Genomic DNA, 17762 nt, shown 5'->3' on the forward strand with positions numbered 1-17762 from the left:
TACAGCTTTGCTTCAAGGCACATAAAGCAGATCACACATTAGCTTCAAGAATGTTTTGTTATCGATTCCCTCTCTTGCCCCTAGTTATAAAACACTTATAAGACATAAAACACAGTACCAGTAGGAAGAGAAATTGCTATGAGCACCGTTTTACGGATAAACTGGAATTTACTGGATGGATCTCATATCCTGTTGCTCATTGAAACCACTGTTCATTTCCGGGCAGTCTCATCAGTCTCATTCAACAAGTCTCCCAATGACATTGCTGTGTGAACAATGCTTCAGCACAGGAGACAGGACATATAGTACATGTAAACAATGCAGCCAACCAGTCACCTTTTATGTATAAACCCACCTCAACCACTCCAGTACCCCTGCACATTGAACAAGGTAGTGGCACTGACCTGTATATACAACCACTCCAGTACCCCTGCACATTGAACATGGTAGTGGCACTGACCTGTATATACAACCACTCCAGTACCCCTGCACATTGAACAAGGTAGTGGCACTGCCCTGTATATACAACCACTCCAGTACCCCTGCACATTGAACAAGGTAGTGGCACTGACCTGTATATACAACCACTCCAGTACCCCTGCACATTGAACAAGGTAGTGGCACTGACCTGTATATACAACCACTCCAGTATCCCTGCACATTGAACAAGGTAGTGGCACTGACCTGTATATACAACCACTCCAGTACCCCTGCACATTGAACATGGTAGTGGCACTGACCTGTATATACAACCACTCCAGTACCCCTGCACATTGAACAAGGTAGTGGCACTGACCTGTATATACAACCACTCCAGTACCCCTGCACATTGAACAAGGTAGTGGCACTGACCTGTATATACAACCACTCCAGTACCCCTGCACATTGAACAAGGTAGTGGCACTGACCTGTATATACTACCACTCCAGTACCCCTGCACATTGAACAAGGTAGTGGCACTGACCTGTATATACTCGCATTATCGGGTTTCTTTAACTCACATCATAGTTCCTGTGTGGTTTTTATTCGTACTTTTATTTTATATTGCACATTTTGTTGGGTTACAGCCTCAATTCAAAATAGATTAAATAGTTTTTTCCCTCACCCATCTACACACAATAACCGATAACGACAAACTGAAAATATGGTTTTAGACTTTTTTTTTTACAAATGAAATACAGAAATATCTCATTTGAATGCAGGCTGTAACACAACAAAATGTGGAATAAGTCAAATGGTATGAATTATTATTACTATAGTATTATTACAATCTGAGATAATAGCCTATGTAAGTCGTCATGATTATTAATATGTTGTCCCACAGCAGCGGCTGTAGGGAGAGACGAATCACTATGTGCATGTTCAGGCACACAGGACATGTCTCCTATGACCAATATGCCTTGGCAGCTAACATTCAAATTGTTGACGATTAAAATCCAACGAATCATTTGGGAAGCCTGAGCTGCGAGACATTATGTTATGAGAAATATGATGGCATGGGTCTGAACAGCCTTTGTGACCCGGGGAGGGAGAGCGGAGGCGAGAGCAAAGGGTCTGCTGGTAGAGGTGATGCCAGCCGAGCCGTGGGTTTACGATGAAGTGGGAGATCTACCGTGTCGTTAGGAGAAGTGCCGCTGTGCTTCTGTAACTCATGGTTACATATTAAAACACTGGCATCTGACTCCACATTCTATTTATTGCCTCCTGTAACCATCCATCCTACAGCAAGAGACACTTTCTCTGAGACGGGTCTCAGGAAGCACATTGTTATGTTATTTTTTATTGCCGGTATTGTTCTGGAAGACCATTTTGTTGTAATTGTGAAAATGTACTTAAATTATGAGAAACATTAGGAATGGTGTCAACAGATAAAATTTAACTACAAAGCGTCAAAACACACCTTTGAGGTGTTCGATGAGACTACGGAGAGAGAAAGGGGCATGAAAAGGCAGAGAAAACGTGGGGGAGTGCCAGAGCAGGGGAGAGAAAGAGAGAGAGAGAGAGAGAGAGAGATATGTTTTAAAGTGCAGCATATTAAAGATTCATACTGAGGGACAGTCTGTACAAGAGTATTTTCAGCCGCCAAACCTCTCGGCTGAACAACTAAATAGCATCAATAGACTCTTAAGCAATTAGCATGCGAGTACAGTTTCAACCATTTTGAAATGTTTTGATGATTTAGAGGATAGAGCTCTAATGTATAGCATCATTAGTGTATCTTTTTTTTAGTTGTCCACTTTTCATTGAAAATGGATATGAATGGATATGAATGGATATGAATGGATATGACTCTTCTGCGTTGATTTCAGGATGTGATTTTGTATGTGTACAAGCATTAGCATAACATATCAGTCACTTTACTCCCTCTATCAGACACTTACTGTGGGAGGGCCCACTTTAAAAACAAACTACAGGTCCTGGCTCTCAACCCCCAGTATATTGAACTAACCACATAATGCCCCTGGTACATTCAAAAAGCATTGTGTAAGTATTTGGCTTTTAATTCAGCTATTTGTTTATGAACAATAAACAAAATAGAATGACCTGAAATTACCTCTATGAATATTTCATATTGATCTGTTTAGTACTATTTGTTTGTGGTTTTAACTTTATGCCTGAAGTATTCATACCTGATTTTACCATAGTCCTGGTATTTTCACTTTTTAGAATCTACATATTGTCCCTATATCGACCAACAGTGGAGATATCGTCAGAGTGAAAGTAGACCTTGGATTGTGTGATTTCCCTTGGGCATCTAAGTTAAATACAGAACTTGTAGCAGCAAAGCATTGATGATTTGTCCTATTGCTCAATATGGAGTCTCCAATCAACCTGTCTATTTTGATCAAACACACATTTCCCCGGGCCAGACTATGTACTGTATTGGTACAAACCATATAAGCCCCATCTCAGAGCACACAACCATCCTAAAAATATAATCATCTAAGTGACCCTGTCAACATCTAAAAGTTGGAGCTATTGCTCTGGAGGATTTCATGTAGCTGTTACCCACATAACCTCTTCTGTCTGATCGTGATCAAGATTCATGTGGAATAGAGACAAAAACCTGACTGAATTACCTAAGGACCACTCTGGGCCCACTGGCCTCTGTGACCTGGCATGGAGAGTCCTTATGATGGGTGTCCCATTCCACTCCCATCTGTCAACACTCTCCTCATGACAGCAGGATAAGGTAGAATGGAAGTGGGATCTCTGGCTGTTGTCTCGTTAGGAGGGGGATGACGTGCTAACAGGCCGGTTCTGGCTGTGGGATCTAAAGACGGTAACACACCGCCACGCTTGGCTTTTGGCTTGCGTAGGCAAGACATTTATTATGGATAAGTACCACATGTTCCTTTCCAGTGCAGCAAGAACCCTGCCCCCTCACACACACTCTCTCACACACACTCTCTCAGTACAGCCCAGCTAAGTAAAGCAGCCGAACCTACACCCATTTAGACGCGGCATCAAATCACTTCTGTGATCCAAGTAGCATAGAACACATCAACAAACTCCTGGTTCGAAATGATCTCATCCATAGCTATTTTCAATGCACACTACCGTGAAAATGAATCGTGCCGGACTCTATGGCAATCCATCTTTCATGAGTATCTTTGTGAAATTACAGTACAAGAAAAGGTCAATGGATGTATCTCCCTTTAGACTTTGTTTTCGCATCCTTGCTATTCTGGTCATGATTTCTTACAGTGGTATCAAATACATTTTCATCGGCAATGCTACATTGATGCATCAATACATTTCAGGGCAAAGTGCATCTGAACTGTATCTATTGATTGTGTAATGTCACCCGTAATCTATCTTGATGAAATTGGAGTTTCATGCTCGCGTGTTAAAAATGCATGGTCCTCCTCATTCATTTTGAAGACGGGTTTTACATGTATGTACACTGTTTACTGCATTAGCTTATCTTTTAAGGTTTCTCAAAAACACCCCTGTGATGATTTCTGTTTTGAGATATAAAAAGTTTTCTGAAACGCGCAGGGCTCTTAGAGATCGCATCTTCAGCCTTTTTCTCCGTTTTTTAACGGATGAAAACACCATGAATTATTTTTTTGTCAGAATCTATTTTAAAATCAAGAGATTAGAATGCAGAAATCTGTTATCTTACCAGAGTTGGCATCAAAACAGTTATTCCTCCTTTTGATAAAGACCAAAGCAACCCATGAAAGGGGTCAAACCCAGGACCGGGGCCTACGGTAGTTAAGTAACACAGAGGATGCCTTCCTCTAGCTCCAGTATACTGCTCAGGAACAGATTAGGGTCTGTGCCTGTTATCCGCCCCACTCATCAAAGGAGGAGCTCCCTATCCCTGATCACGCCCACCCCACCACATTAACAATGGTATGGTAGCGTCCACCCAGCCTCTCTGCAACAACAAGCTCCACCCCCCCCGGCAGGAGGAAGAGACACACCGCTGCGCTGATCTCCGTGTTTGTGTGTGCGTGATGGAGTGAGAGTGAAAATGAGGCGAGAGCAGAGAGCAGAGATGGGAGGAAGGATAGAGGCTGGCAGATGGGGGACTTGTGGGGAAGAAGGGTGGGTGGTGGGTAGCCCGCCTCTATGACAGATGCGTTGATTTAGGTCAAAGTGGAAGTGGATGTTGCTGCTGTACTTCTACAATAGACAGCGGGAGGAGAGGCAGCTTAGAGGTGCTGCTGGTCTTTTGACACTTTGAGATGGGTTTTCAGGAGCAGGGGCTCTGTAGTGTCACACAGGACAGGTGAGTTACTGCAGACTGTCTGTGCTGTTCCAGTTTCCTCTCAAATATGGAGTGATTTTACACACAGGAGGATGCAACAGGCAGTGTACTGTCAAATACAACTGTAGGCTTCCACACTCCACTGTACCTTGAATGTTTCATAATAGCACCTAAAAACACTAATCTTTCAGCTGTTTGTATGATAAAATGACAGGTAATTGAAGCAACCCTGTCATAATCCTCGTTCATCTTAATTGATGAGAGTTCCTTGGGTGGAATTGTTGAGTGATAAATAACCTGTTATTAAAAGGGGATAAAAGTTTGCTGTCAGAATTAGATTGACTTGGACTTTCACAGACAGATGCTGTGGCTGTTGTTTCCTCTGCCAGAGGCACTATACTGAAAACTAAGGTGGTTGTCTTCCAAGATTAAAAAAGTTGACTTAATGATATGGTTTTCATGAGATGGTCAGTCAGAATGCCAAGTTGTCCAGCAAATTTAGATTACCTGATGTACTTTGTTCAATATGAATCATTTTAGGAAGAAATGGCTGTAGTGGCCTTCATCTGTGAGATAAACTGGCCAGTATGTCAGTGCTCACTATCTGTTTCCTATTGCCAGTGACATTCAACTGAACATTTGCTGAAATTATCAAATGGATAGAATGACATTCTCTCTCTGATGAGCCATGAAAAGCACAGAATTAGGATGAAACTTCTGGTACTTCCTGTCCTCAGACTATCCTCAGATTGCGCATCAATAATTCAAACATCAGTGTTAAAACCCTCTCTCCTTAACCCTCTCTCTGGCCTCGGGCCCATATATTTATATGTACATATTCTTATTCCATCCCTTTAAATTTGTACTATTTATTTTTAATATCTAACAAGATTACTTGTTAGATATTACTGCACTGTCGGAACTAGAAGCACAAGCATTTCGCTACACTCGCATTAACACCTGCTAACCATGTATATGTGACCAATAAAATTGGATTTGATTTGGAAAGACACAAACTTTGTTGCCTTTTACTGCTGAGGTTGGCTACCATCCCCCGCCTCATCAGACTCTATTGTTTAGTGGCATAGCGCACTTCACCCCTATGTGTTAGGCACTAGTTTGCCAGGGAACTCAGTCAGCTGACCAGGGCCAGCCAATCACAGGCTCTACCTGCTAGGGGGTAACAGACCACCATTCCTACTTGTCCTTTAGTTGTTTCCAGGAGGGCAGGTTGAGAATATTCTGTAAACTCCTGTCCGTCATTACAACTCATTACTGGACTTTTCCTGAATAGACAAGCCTTCCTCGGACTTCCCCAACTGTGTGTTAGTGCGTCACTGAACATGTAAGAGGACTGTTTTAGGGGTTAGTGTGCATTTGATCCGTATACATGTTATCAAATCAAATTTTAGTGGTCATATACACATGGTTAGCAGATGTTATTGCGAGTGTAGTGAAATGCTTGTGCTTCTAGTTCCGACAGTGCAGCAATATCGAACAAGTAATATCTAACAATTGCACAACAGATACCTAATACACACAAATCTAAGTTAAGGAATGGAATAAGAATATATAAATATAAATATATGGATGAGCGATGACAGAGCGGCATAGGCTAAGATTCTGATGGCCTTGAGATAGAATCTGTTTTTCAGTCTCTCGGTCCCAGCTTCGATGCACCTGTGCTGACCTCGCCTTCTGGATGGTAGCGGGGTGAACAGGCAGTGGCCTGGGTGGTTGTCGTTCTTGATTATCTTTTTGGCCTTCCTGTGACATCGGATGCTGTAGGTTTCCTGGAGGGCAGGTAGTTTGCCTTAGCCAAATACATTTAAAATCAGATTTTCACAATTTCTGACATTTAATCCTAGTAAAAGTTCCCTGTCTTAGGTCAGTTAGGATAACCACTTTATTTTAAGAATGTGAAATGTCAGAATAATAGCAGAGAGAATGATTTATTTCAGCTTTTTTTTCTTTCATCACATTCCCAGTGTGTCAGAAGTTTAAACTAAATTAGTATTTGGTAGCATTGCCTTTAAGTTGTTTAACTTGGGTCAAACGTTTCAGGTAGCCTTCCACAAGCTCCCACAATAAGTTGGGTGAATTTTGGCCCATTCCTCCTGACAGAGCTGGTGTAACTGAATCAGGTTTGTAAGGCCTCCTTGCTCGCACATGCTTTTTCAGTTCTGCACACACATTTTCTATAGGATTGAGGTCAGGGCTTTGTTGTCCTTAAGCCATTTTGCCACAACTTTGGAAGTATGCTTGGGGTCATTGTCCATTTGGAAGACCCATTTGCGACCAAGTTTTAACTTCCTGACTGATGTCTTGAGATGTTGCTTCAATATATCCACATACTTTTCCTTCTATCCCATCTATTTTGTGAGGTGCACCAGTCCCTCTTGCAGTAAAGCACCCCCACAACATGATGCTGGCACCCCGTGCTCCACGGTTGGGATGGTGTTCTTCCCTTTCCCCTCCAAACATAACAATGGTCATTATGGCCAAACAGTTCTATTTTTGTTTCATCACGCCAGAGGACATTTATCCAAAAAGTCCGATCTTTGTCCCCATGTGCAGTTGCAAACCATAGACTGGCTTTTTTATGGTGGTTTTGGAGCAGCGGCTTCTTCCTTGCTGAGTGGCCTTTCAGGTTATGTTGATATAAGACTCGTTTTATTGTGGATATAGATACTTTAGTACCTGTTTCCTCCAGCATCTTCACAAGGTATTTTGCTGTTGTTCTGGGATTGATTAGCACTTTTAGCACCAAAGTACGTTCATCTCTAGGAGACAGAATGTGTCTCCTTCCTGAGCGGTATGACGGCTGCGTGATCCCATGGTGTTTATACTTGCGTACTATTGTTTGTACAGATGAATGTGGTACCTTCAGGCGTTTAGAAATTTCTCCCTAGGATGAACCAGACACGTGGATGTCTACAATTTGTTTTCTGAGGTCTTGGCTGATTTCTTTTGATTTTCCCAAAGAGGCAGTGAGTGTGAAGGTAGGCCTTGAAATACATCCACAGGTACACCTCCAACGGACTCAAGTTTTTTTTATTTTTTTATTTCACCTTTATTTAACCAGGTAGGCTAGTTGAGAACAAGTTCTCATTTGCAACTGCGACCTGGCCAAGATAAAGCATAGCAGTATGAGCAGACAACACAGAGTTACACATGGAGTAAACAATTAACAAGTCAATAACACAGTAGAAAACAAAGGGGGAGTCTATATACAATGTGTGCAAAAGGCATGAGGTAGGCGAATAATTACAATTTTGCAGATTAACACTGGAGTGATAAATGATCAGATGGTCATGTACAGGTAGAGATATTGGTGTGCAAAAGAGTGAGTGATGGCAATTAGCCTATCAGAAGCTTCTAAAGCCATGACATAATTTTCTGGAATTTTCCAAGCTGTTTAAAGGCACAGTCAACTTAGTGTATGTAAACTTCTGACCCACTGGAATTGTGATACAATGAATTATAAGTGAAATAATTTGTCTGTAAACAATCATTGAAATAATTACTTGTGTCATGCACAAAGTAGATGTCCTAACTGACTTCCCAAAACTTTAGTTTGTTAACAAGAAATTTGTGGAGTGGTTGAAAAACTTGTTTTAATGACTTCAACCTAAGTGTATGTAAACTTCCGACTTCAACTGTATCTAAACCGGCACCTCTATCGGAGTCCACCGCCAGTAGGTGGCGCTCTTTTTCAATCAGCATACAACCCCTGTATAATAACTGTTTACGATGAAATATGTATATGCTTCTCAAATGGTATAGATTTAGTAGGATTTCTGCTATAGTCCTAAAATGGACGTCTGCCCTAACTGCACAGCTGTGACGTGGATGATTCCCCCTAAACCCCTCCCTGTGGCCAGGCAGGAGGGCCCACCCCTGGAGAGGACCAGTTGGTCTGTCCTGCTGCTGTCTGCTAGAACATTTTGGAGAGTAGATGACCCACACAGAACAGGGGGGAAAGATACCTAATCCCCATGCCATATAATTCTGCTCAAAAGAGGATTACTCCCACAAATAGTCAGGCAGAAGAACCATCATCAACTAAATATAGGTCATAGACTATCTGTCTTCATCATCACTGACCATTACCATGGTACCACTTATCCTCCTCCACTCACCAATCCCATTCATATCTGTCTGTTTAAGACTTAAATGAACTACACACACCATTAGAATCCTTGCACTGCGAAGGTTTGGTGACATCGGCATGCATAACTGAAGCGTCCAGTTGTTGTAACCGTCGACACAGGATCGATAAGCTTTGATTCCAACTGACCCCGTGTGTGTGTTTGAGGTTCAGGGAGGAGGCTCTCTGAAGTAGATAGAGCTAGGGGTTCCACTAGGCTCGTGGAATAAAGCTGCGTTTTATTATTGTCTGTGATGTGATTTTGTTGAGTTCAAATCATAAGCCCTGGCTGGTTTATATTTCTCCAGTGGCCATCCAACCTCCTTTGTATGCATAACCACTTTGATTATATCAGTGCGGATGCATTTCATTAAAGGGCAGCTGAACTAAAAAAGCAAATTCTCTGGTTGAAAACCGCATATGTTTCATCGATAGTCAGAAACATTTATTCTAGTGTAAAAATGGACTACAATGTGTAAATAGACACATTTGGGCCATAAAGTCAGTATCTTCCTAAATTGATATTTGCGGGATTTGTGGAAGCTGTTCCTAAAGGTATTGGATATTTGAGGGTTGGGTTTTGGTTACCATCAGGCCCACTAACATGGAGTGTTAACACCTATGTGAGAAACCGCTGCACTGATTGTGTTCTATTCCAATCCTACGGCAGAACCTACAGACAGTGAGACAGACCAGCCCACATTCCGCAGCGCCTCGTACTTGTTTACGTAAGACAACACGTTGCCAATGTTTTGTTGAAAGAACACTTGGCCCCTAAGCCCTTTATGGAGTGGCCACTTGATTATGTGTTTGATAGGGATCACACCAGTCTGCCACTGTTTTGGGCAAAATACCATTTTTGACAATGCACACTTGTACCCCAACTGCCACTTGTCAATATTTCAAAATTCAAAACCCATTGGCGAGCATCTTGTGTCCCACCACAACCTGCTTTGTGATATGATTAACATGAAATACTGCCAAACAGACACACACCAGTAAAATATGGTGAGAAAGTTGTAAAAACACTTTAGCACTTGCCAGTGACTTAAAGAACTGATTTAGCTAACATGGCCTGCTTGCTCAATGTGCCTGCTAGCTACGTTGTCAAACACAGAGATGGAGCTTACCAAGCCAGGTGTTTTTGTTACTGATAAACAGTGTATATAGCTTCTGCTTTATTTATCATGTTCTGACAGCTTGCTGATGAAGTTGTAGACGTGTTCTCAGAAATCAGTCCTGCGCGGCAGCAGCTGACACACAACTGTCTGCAGTGAATTACTCCTTTTCATGCACATTTTTTAACTTGCGAAATACTGGAGAAAAAACAAACACCTTACCTAAATCGAAAATTGCGCAACTAAGACCTCTCCATTACAGATTTCTTGATGTATCTCCATTAATGAACTTGATTCGTTCGGACTATTTTGAGGGCGAGATGTTGCTACTGTGGCTCAAGGGGGACAAACAACAATAACTGCCTGTGTAAGATATAGTGAACATAACACATCCCACCCACCACCTCAGGACTTTCTGCCATAGAACAGGGAGTGAATTTCCCATGCGTTTATATGCAGATGAGAAAATGCTGCATTGCTTGAGTGATGGTACCTCTCAGCTCCCTCTATCAGTGACTGGTTGTGCACTGTAAGGGAGGGCCCTGGAAGAATGGGATGGATGGGCCCTCTGGCTCTCTCTTTCCCTCCCTTTCTCTCTCATAAATCAGCCTGGACCCAGAGGAGTGTCTCTCCATTTTTCTGCTGAGCCTGTCATCTCTCCTGGATCAACCGCCGCTAAACAGGGATAACGTATGCTTTACTACCGTGGGCTGTAGAACACACTCACACAGTGGCACTGTACCTCCTTCCCAACATATGATAATTACCTACAAACAGATGGCAGTTACCAGACAACACAGGCTCATTTGGCATCAACCCCTGAACACAGGATAATTAACACCCACCACAGTATTTATCATTAATTAACACAAGTTCATTAATATCCGCGAATAAACGATGACCACCAAACGCAGTGCAGCCAATTTAGATTACATATCCTACACTATGCTAATAGTGTTTCTCTGTTAGAACACAATTAATTACCTTACCTAACTTTAAATAATTTTCCTGGTTCATAACCATCTCTGCAGACCACAAAAATAATTATCAGGGCTTGTGTCTGCCTCCCCTTGATCTAGCCCAGGGAATAGAGGGGGATGCTTAAAAAGCCTAAAGGAGAACAAAGGATAACAGAGAGCTGGGTCATTCCACGAAATGAGTGCCTCTTTGCGTCCCTTTAATATTTTAAGCAGAAAATGTGCACCAATATGCATTTTAAAACCCTGTTATATTCAATTAAGTGCCCTTTAATATAAATCACATGGAGAATTCAATAAAGCAGATTTTTTAGATGAATAAAGACTTGCTAAAGTGCCAAGATTCAGCATTTTGACATTTCCCCCCGTGCATCCACTGTGACTTCCAGGAAAATGTAACCCCAATATTTCTCAAAGTTTTCCTCATCATTGTAAAGCTCCACTTATGTTGTTGCTTTGACAAAGTAATTTCTGAATATTATTATTTATTTAATGTGATTAGTGATTCATTTACTGTCTCTCATTCAGGTAAAGGTAAAAAAGGTTCAAATTTAAAAATAAACAAATGTTAACCTCTACAGAATCGGTCCCCCACCCACGGGACGGATAAGCTAACATAATATATGACTCAAATAAACGAATTAGGCATATTAGGGCAGTCTTGATACAAGATTTTGAACATATATGCAATGGTTCATTGGATCAGTCTAAAAACGTTGCACATACACTGCTGCCATCTAGTGGTCAACATCTAAATCGCACCCAGGCTGGAATAATACTTTGTGGTACAAAGTACAAAAAATGCATGCTGTTTTCTTTGTATTATCTTCTACCAGATCTAATATGTTATATTCTCCTACATTCATTTCACATTTTCACAAACTTCAAGGTGTTTCCTTTCAAATGGTATCAAGAATATGCATATCCTGGTCCTGATCTACAGGCAGTTAGATTTGGGTATATAATTTTAGGTGAAAATTGAAAAAAAGGGGCAGATCCTTAAGGATGTTACGATAACTGAACTCTCATTTTAATATGGTGAAAATATTCCTTTAAAAATATTTTTACGGTTGTTATGATCAACCCTGTTACTTTATTTGGCACTTAATAGGCACTTACTATAGTCGTTTGTTTATTTAACCTCTTGAGATGGGATAGTTTGTTTTTTATTATGTTAAACGTGCTCTTTGTGACGGAATGTTAAAATTAGGTGAAGCCAAACGTTTTTCCCCCACCAAGTTACACATCTCAAAAGGCACCGAATTGGTGGAACAACCCAGCTACCTGTCTGGCATCCATGATGGAAGCCAGGTGTCGAGGTGTGGGGGCGGAGTGTCTATTCTCCTGCTCTTTACACAGTTGAAAGGCACTGTGGCAGTCAAATGTATGACATCACCCACTGCATTCACTGCAATGGCTACACAGTAAGGGACACCCGCAGTCATTTATCTTCAACCACTACATGTTTAAGTAATGTATAAGTAATCTTTGATATAGTACAATGGCAGCTCTTCCTAATACATATTATGTCATGCTTGTCAAATACTACTAGTACAGTACCAAACGTCCTTCTGAAACATGTTAGGAGAAACAGTCTTATATCAATATCAAAACCACGTCAAAAAACTATTTTGAATCGTGCCCATGTCACTAGGATCTTGTTATAGCGTTACTCTGATATACATTGAGCATACCAAACATGAGGAACAAAGCATCAAAGCTGGGACCGAGAGACTGAAAAACAGCTTCTCTCTCAAGGCCATCAGACTGTTAAACAGGCATCACTAGCACAGAGAGGCTGCTGCCTACACACAGACCTGAAATCACTGGCCACTTTAAGAAATGGACCACCAGTCACTTTAATAATGTTTACATATCTTGCATTAGACATCCCACATATATATACTGTACTTTACACCACCTATTGCATCTTGCCTATGCCGCTCGGTTATTGCTCATCCATATATTTATATGTATATATTCTTATTCCATTCCTTTACTTAGATTTTGTGTATTAGGTAGCTGTTGTGCAATTGTTAGATTACTTGTTAGATATTGCTGCACTGTCGGAACTAGAAGCACAAGCATTTCGCTACACTCGCATTAACTTCTGCTAACCATGTGTACGTGACCAATAACATTTGATTTCATTTGAACCCCTTCCTAATATTGAATTGCACTCCCCAACGCCCTTTTGCCTTCAGAACAGCCTCAATTCGTCAGGACATGGACTCTACAAGGTATCGAAAGCGTTCCACAGGGATGCTGGCCCACGCTGACTCCAATGCTTCCCAAAGTTGTATCAAGTTGGCTGGATGTCCTTTGGATGGTGCACCATTCTTGATACACAGGGGAAACTGTTTAGCGTTAAAAACCCAGCAGCGCTGCAGTTCTTGACACCTGCTACCATACCCAGGGTGTCTAGTGGTTAGAGTGTTGGGCCAGTAACCGAAAGGTTGCTGCATCGAATCCCCGAGCTGACAAGTTCAAATCTATCGTTCTGCCGCTGAACAAGGCAGTTAACCCACTGTTCCCTGGTAGGCCGTCATTGTAAATAAGAATTTGTTCTGAACTGACTTGCCCAGTTAAATAAAGGTTAAATGTAAAACATTCTAAATACCCTGTTCAAAGGCACTTACATATTTTGTCTTGCCCATTCACTCTCTGAATGGCACACATACACAATCCATGTCTCAATTGTCCAAGGCATAACAATCCTTCTTTAACCTGTCTCCTCCCCTTCATCTACATTGATTGAAGTAGATTTAACAAGTGACAACAATAAGGGATCATAGCTTTTTACCTCGATTCACCTGGTCAGTCCATGTCATGGAAAGAGCATGTTTTGTACACTTGGCGTATTCACTGCGCTAGGCATCCTGAGAGCATAACCCTTCATCACTAATGGGATGTAAGGATGCACCACCAGTGCCTGCAGCTCTTGCCCTGTTCTTGATTGGTAATCCCTATAATTATACAAGGCCATATCCCTGGTGATGTTATGGGGCGTGTGTGAGTAATGAAAGCTATGATAATGATGTGCTGCGTATCTATGAGTCGTGTTAGCTCCCCTGTAGTGTCAGTGCCTTCTGTGTCCCCGTCTTAGCCTTCAACCCTCATTACTCTGATGAATTACCTTGTACTGACTGACCTAGACCACGGGTAATGGCATCATAGTTACACCTGGGCCAACGTCTGCAGAGAACAGGGAGGGAGGGCGGGCTGGAACTCAATAGACAGCTCTCCCAATTAACTCTAGAAAAACAACTGTCTTGGGAACAAATTAATTGTATATTTGTATTAGTTTTGTATTTCCACGTGGGTATCATCAATCCATGCCCACACCCTTTGTCAGAATAGTGGGCTGTGGATGGAATATTTCCTTTTGAAAAATGGATATGCTTCATTAATTTTCCTTTGAATAAATGGGAAATTGTGGATGCGCTGAGGAAATGAAGGCTCTAATCACAAACGTCATTATAATCTCAAGGCTACAACACTTCTTTCAATAAATATTATTTTCAGACACCTCGAAATGTTTAGAGAAAGTGGCAAAGAAACTTCACACTGTTTTAATCTAAGTATTTCCACAATCACGAGATGGTAATGTTATAATGTGAAAATCACAAAAATCTAAATAAATCAAGATTCATGAAATGCTGAAATACTGCAACCCCAACCCTACTGCATCAGAGCACAACCAACACCACAACTAGATGGAGAGCTTTGCAAGACTGACAAAAAGGACGATTCAAAAATAGAATTAGAATACAACAAAGAATAGTAACAAATCAAAAGTTGCAATAAGCTACAGGTGCTGCCCCACCTTTCGACGGTCTAAGTAGGGAATTGCTCATCTCATGATCAACTGTAACAGCACTGTCTTTATGTATCATTTCGTTAAAAACTAACAATACATCAACATATGTATATAAACACCTGTTCACCTATCAATTTATCACATTATCTTTCTGGGGAGTCAGTGTTAAGTCATTCAGTAATGCTAATAGACTAACAGGACAAGAGGGAAATCTTCAAAGACACTGTATTATGCTGTAGCATGTTTTCCATATAAGTACACTGATATTCCCACAGCAGTTATGTGATGAGGATCCTCGGTAAAATCAGCATGCAGAACCCAGTGAGACCAACAAGTATAGATTTGCTTTTTAAAAACCCCTACAATAATCTCTGAGTTCAGCCAAGTTGTAGGAAGATGGAATTTTGTTTACCTTCATCCTGGAGACCGGAGGACCCCTGCACGGCATTCCCTTTGTATTGGAGGGTCCTCCCAGTCCAGCAGAATGATGCAGAGAGATAGAGAGAGAGCGGAAGTGCAAGAGAGAACAAGAGAGAACAAGAGAGAGAGGGAGCAAGACAGAGAGAGAGCGGGCCGAGAGAGAGAGAGTGAGAGAGAGGTGTAAGGGAGGGAGTATGGTGTGGTGTGTGGAGCAGCAGAGTTTCTTGATGCAGTCTGGGTACTAGCTGAATGCTAATCAGATAGTGGAGGCCTTTCCCCAGGAGTGGAGGAGTGCAGAGCAGACTCCCTCCATATATCTTGTCAGGCTCCCTGCAACACCCACTCACAGCCAGGAACCAGCACAATCAGCACTATCCACTAGCTGGATCAGACTATAGACCCACCGCCAGCCTGCCTCTAACTCATGACTGGAGAGGCTGTATGTATCGTATGTTAGGTAGCCAGGCAACCTGCCCCTACAGAGCAAACCCTGCTGTATGGGAACAAACAGAATCCAACCTAAACCATTCACACTTCTGTCAGCACACTTATATTTTCAACTAATCTGAAAATGGTATTGTGCAAATGAAAAATAAATACATCTGTATTAGCTAACTGTTGTTCTAGCGGACAAACCCATGTTTTGTCGTGTTACCACCTCCAGAAACCCATTGTCTCTGACTGCATGCAGTTCACAGCTAAATAATCTACCAATATCGACGTGACATTACACACTAGCTGCTGCCTGTCTAGGCTGGAGTCTGTCATGCATTATTTCAGAGCGCAGCTTGCAGCAGTCATCTTTCATATTTTATGCAGCATGGGCAGACATTCCACCCCACACACCACCACCATACTAAAGAATGAAAATATGTGGAAATGTTTGTGGCACACCCCTTATCTTATACATTTTTTATTCTGATTCTTGGGCCAATTTCAACTGGTTTCCTGTTTTTTACCATGTAACAGCCACTATCCTGTAATGTCAAGTGTTATCAGAATAAGTTACATAGAAAGGCTGTTGTTTGAGAACAGATTCACTTCATTAACTTAAGGTGTATGCTGCCTTTTACACAAAAATATGAAATGTGTGCAGTCTTGTGTAGGCCCTTTTACAGTATTGCAGCAACAAACTATATTAGATGAATTGATCATGGGTTGATCACTTGAATAGAAGCAATAAAAAAATGTGATGTGGCAAGCCAAAAGATACATTGTGGTTTTTAAATTGTCCTTTGTTCATTCAGCCAAAACATCCATTGTAAATTTGTTTGAATTACTATGCCAACAGTGCCCTCTACTTGATAAATTAAGCAGTATTCTTTCACTGGCAATGCCCGCACTGTCGGGATAAACACATTTTCATTTAATTTGACATATATCTACTTTGCAATGTCCAAAACTTGATGTATTTCTATTGCTTAGAAATACCCCATATGCATTGGCTTGAGAGGATTACCACTTCCAGGTCATGCAAAGTCCTAGCAATCGATCAAGTGTGGTCAAAGTAATGCTGAAGCTAAAAGATTCCAGGGGAATGAATCTCATTGTTGTTAGGGTCAGCATATTGTAAATGAACCCACATTGGAGCTCCTGCAGGATTAGAGAAACTACATTTAGACGTTTTATTACCTCTGTCTGTCAACCTCAGTCATTACTGCCTATTGGTCTTGGCAGGAATCTCTGTAACACATATCGCGGGAGTTCCTTCCCTGTAGGTCTCCTGCCTGGTGAAGGTGATATGCAGTGGATTTCAGTAAGATGTTTTTCTTAATTATCTGTTGAAAGTACATATTATTGCCTTTGTGTAAGTATCATACTATAAAATGGATGATTGAAAACTACAATGCAATTTTATACACATGTACTCCATATCAAGATGTAATCTAACCTAAAATCACTGGTGCAGTAACACAGAATCTACTTGTCGCTTATTTGTGTCCTAACGGGTCAGTGGCCCCCTGTGTCTCTCTCTATCCATCCATCCTCCCAGCCAGCCTACAGTAGCAGCGTCCTACAGCACCTCTGTTGTGATTCCCTCCACGCTCCTCCAACCCCAGCATCATGCCGGATGCAGCCCTGGACAAATGTGTTTCAAAGCAGCCCAGCGTGACAGAAACCCGAGCTGCACCTCCTCACGCCCAGCCTCATATTTATCTAACCTCTGGGTTTCTCACTGAAGAACCAGGCGAGAGAGAGGAAAAGAGACAGCAGAGCATTCTCAGCCTAGAAAAACATTAGAGTTCTTCAAAGCCCACTGACACGTGGTAGCCATGGAACCAGAATGGACTCCAGGGACCCTGCTCTTATTTGGGGGGGGAACGGTGGAGGAGAAGAGGGCGGAGGAGCAGGAAAAGGGGGAGGCAGAAAGGGAAGAAAATGGCAGAAAGAGCAGACACATTCACCAAAATAATATGACATATTGCATCATACTACAGCACGCTAACCTGAGACTCTACACTCTTAGACAAAAAGGTGCTATCTAGAATCATAAAGGGTTATTCGGCTGTCCCCATTGGAGGACCCTTTGAAGAACCCTACACAGCGGGTTCTACAT

General features: G+C 41.7%; 1 protein-coding gene across 3 annotated transcripts in view; it reads right to left on the reverse strand.

Moving 5' to 3' along the window:
• sv2bb (synaptic vesicle glycoprotein 2Bb) overlaps positions 1-15453 on the reverse strand; it is a 40144-nt gene extending 24691 nt beyond the window's left edge. For 2 of the 3 annotated variants that reach the window (XR_002469192.2, XM_021568282.2), the window contains exon 1: positions 4130-4281. The gene's annotated coding sequence lies outside the window, so the exon portion shown is untranslated. Of the gene's footprint in view, positions 1-4129; positions 4282-15197 lie in introns of those variants that run through there. The other variant, XM_021568291.2, reaches the window with a different exon arrangement.
• Between the last annotated feature and the right edge of the window lie 2309 nt (positions 15454-17762).

Source organism: Oncorhynchus mykiss, chromosome 2 (assembly GCF_013265735.2).
Source record: "Oncorhynchus mykiss isolate Arlee chromosome 2, USDA_OmykA_1.1, whole genome shotgun sequence".
NCBI lineage: Eukaryota > Metazoa > Chordata > Actinopteri > Salmoniformes > Salmonidae > Oncorhynchus > Oncorhynchus mykiss.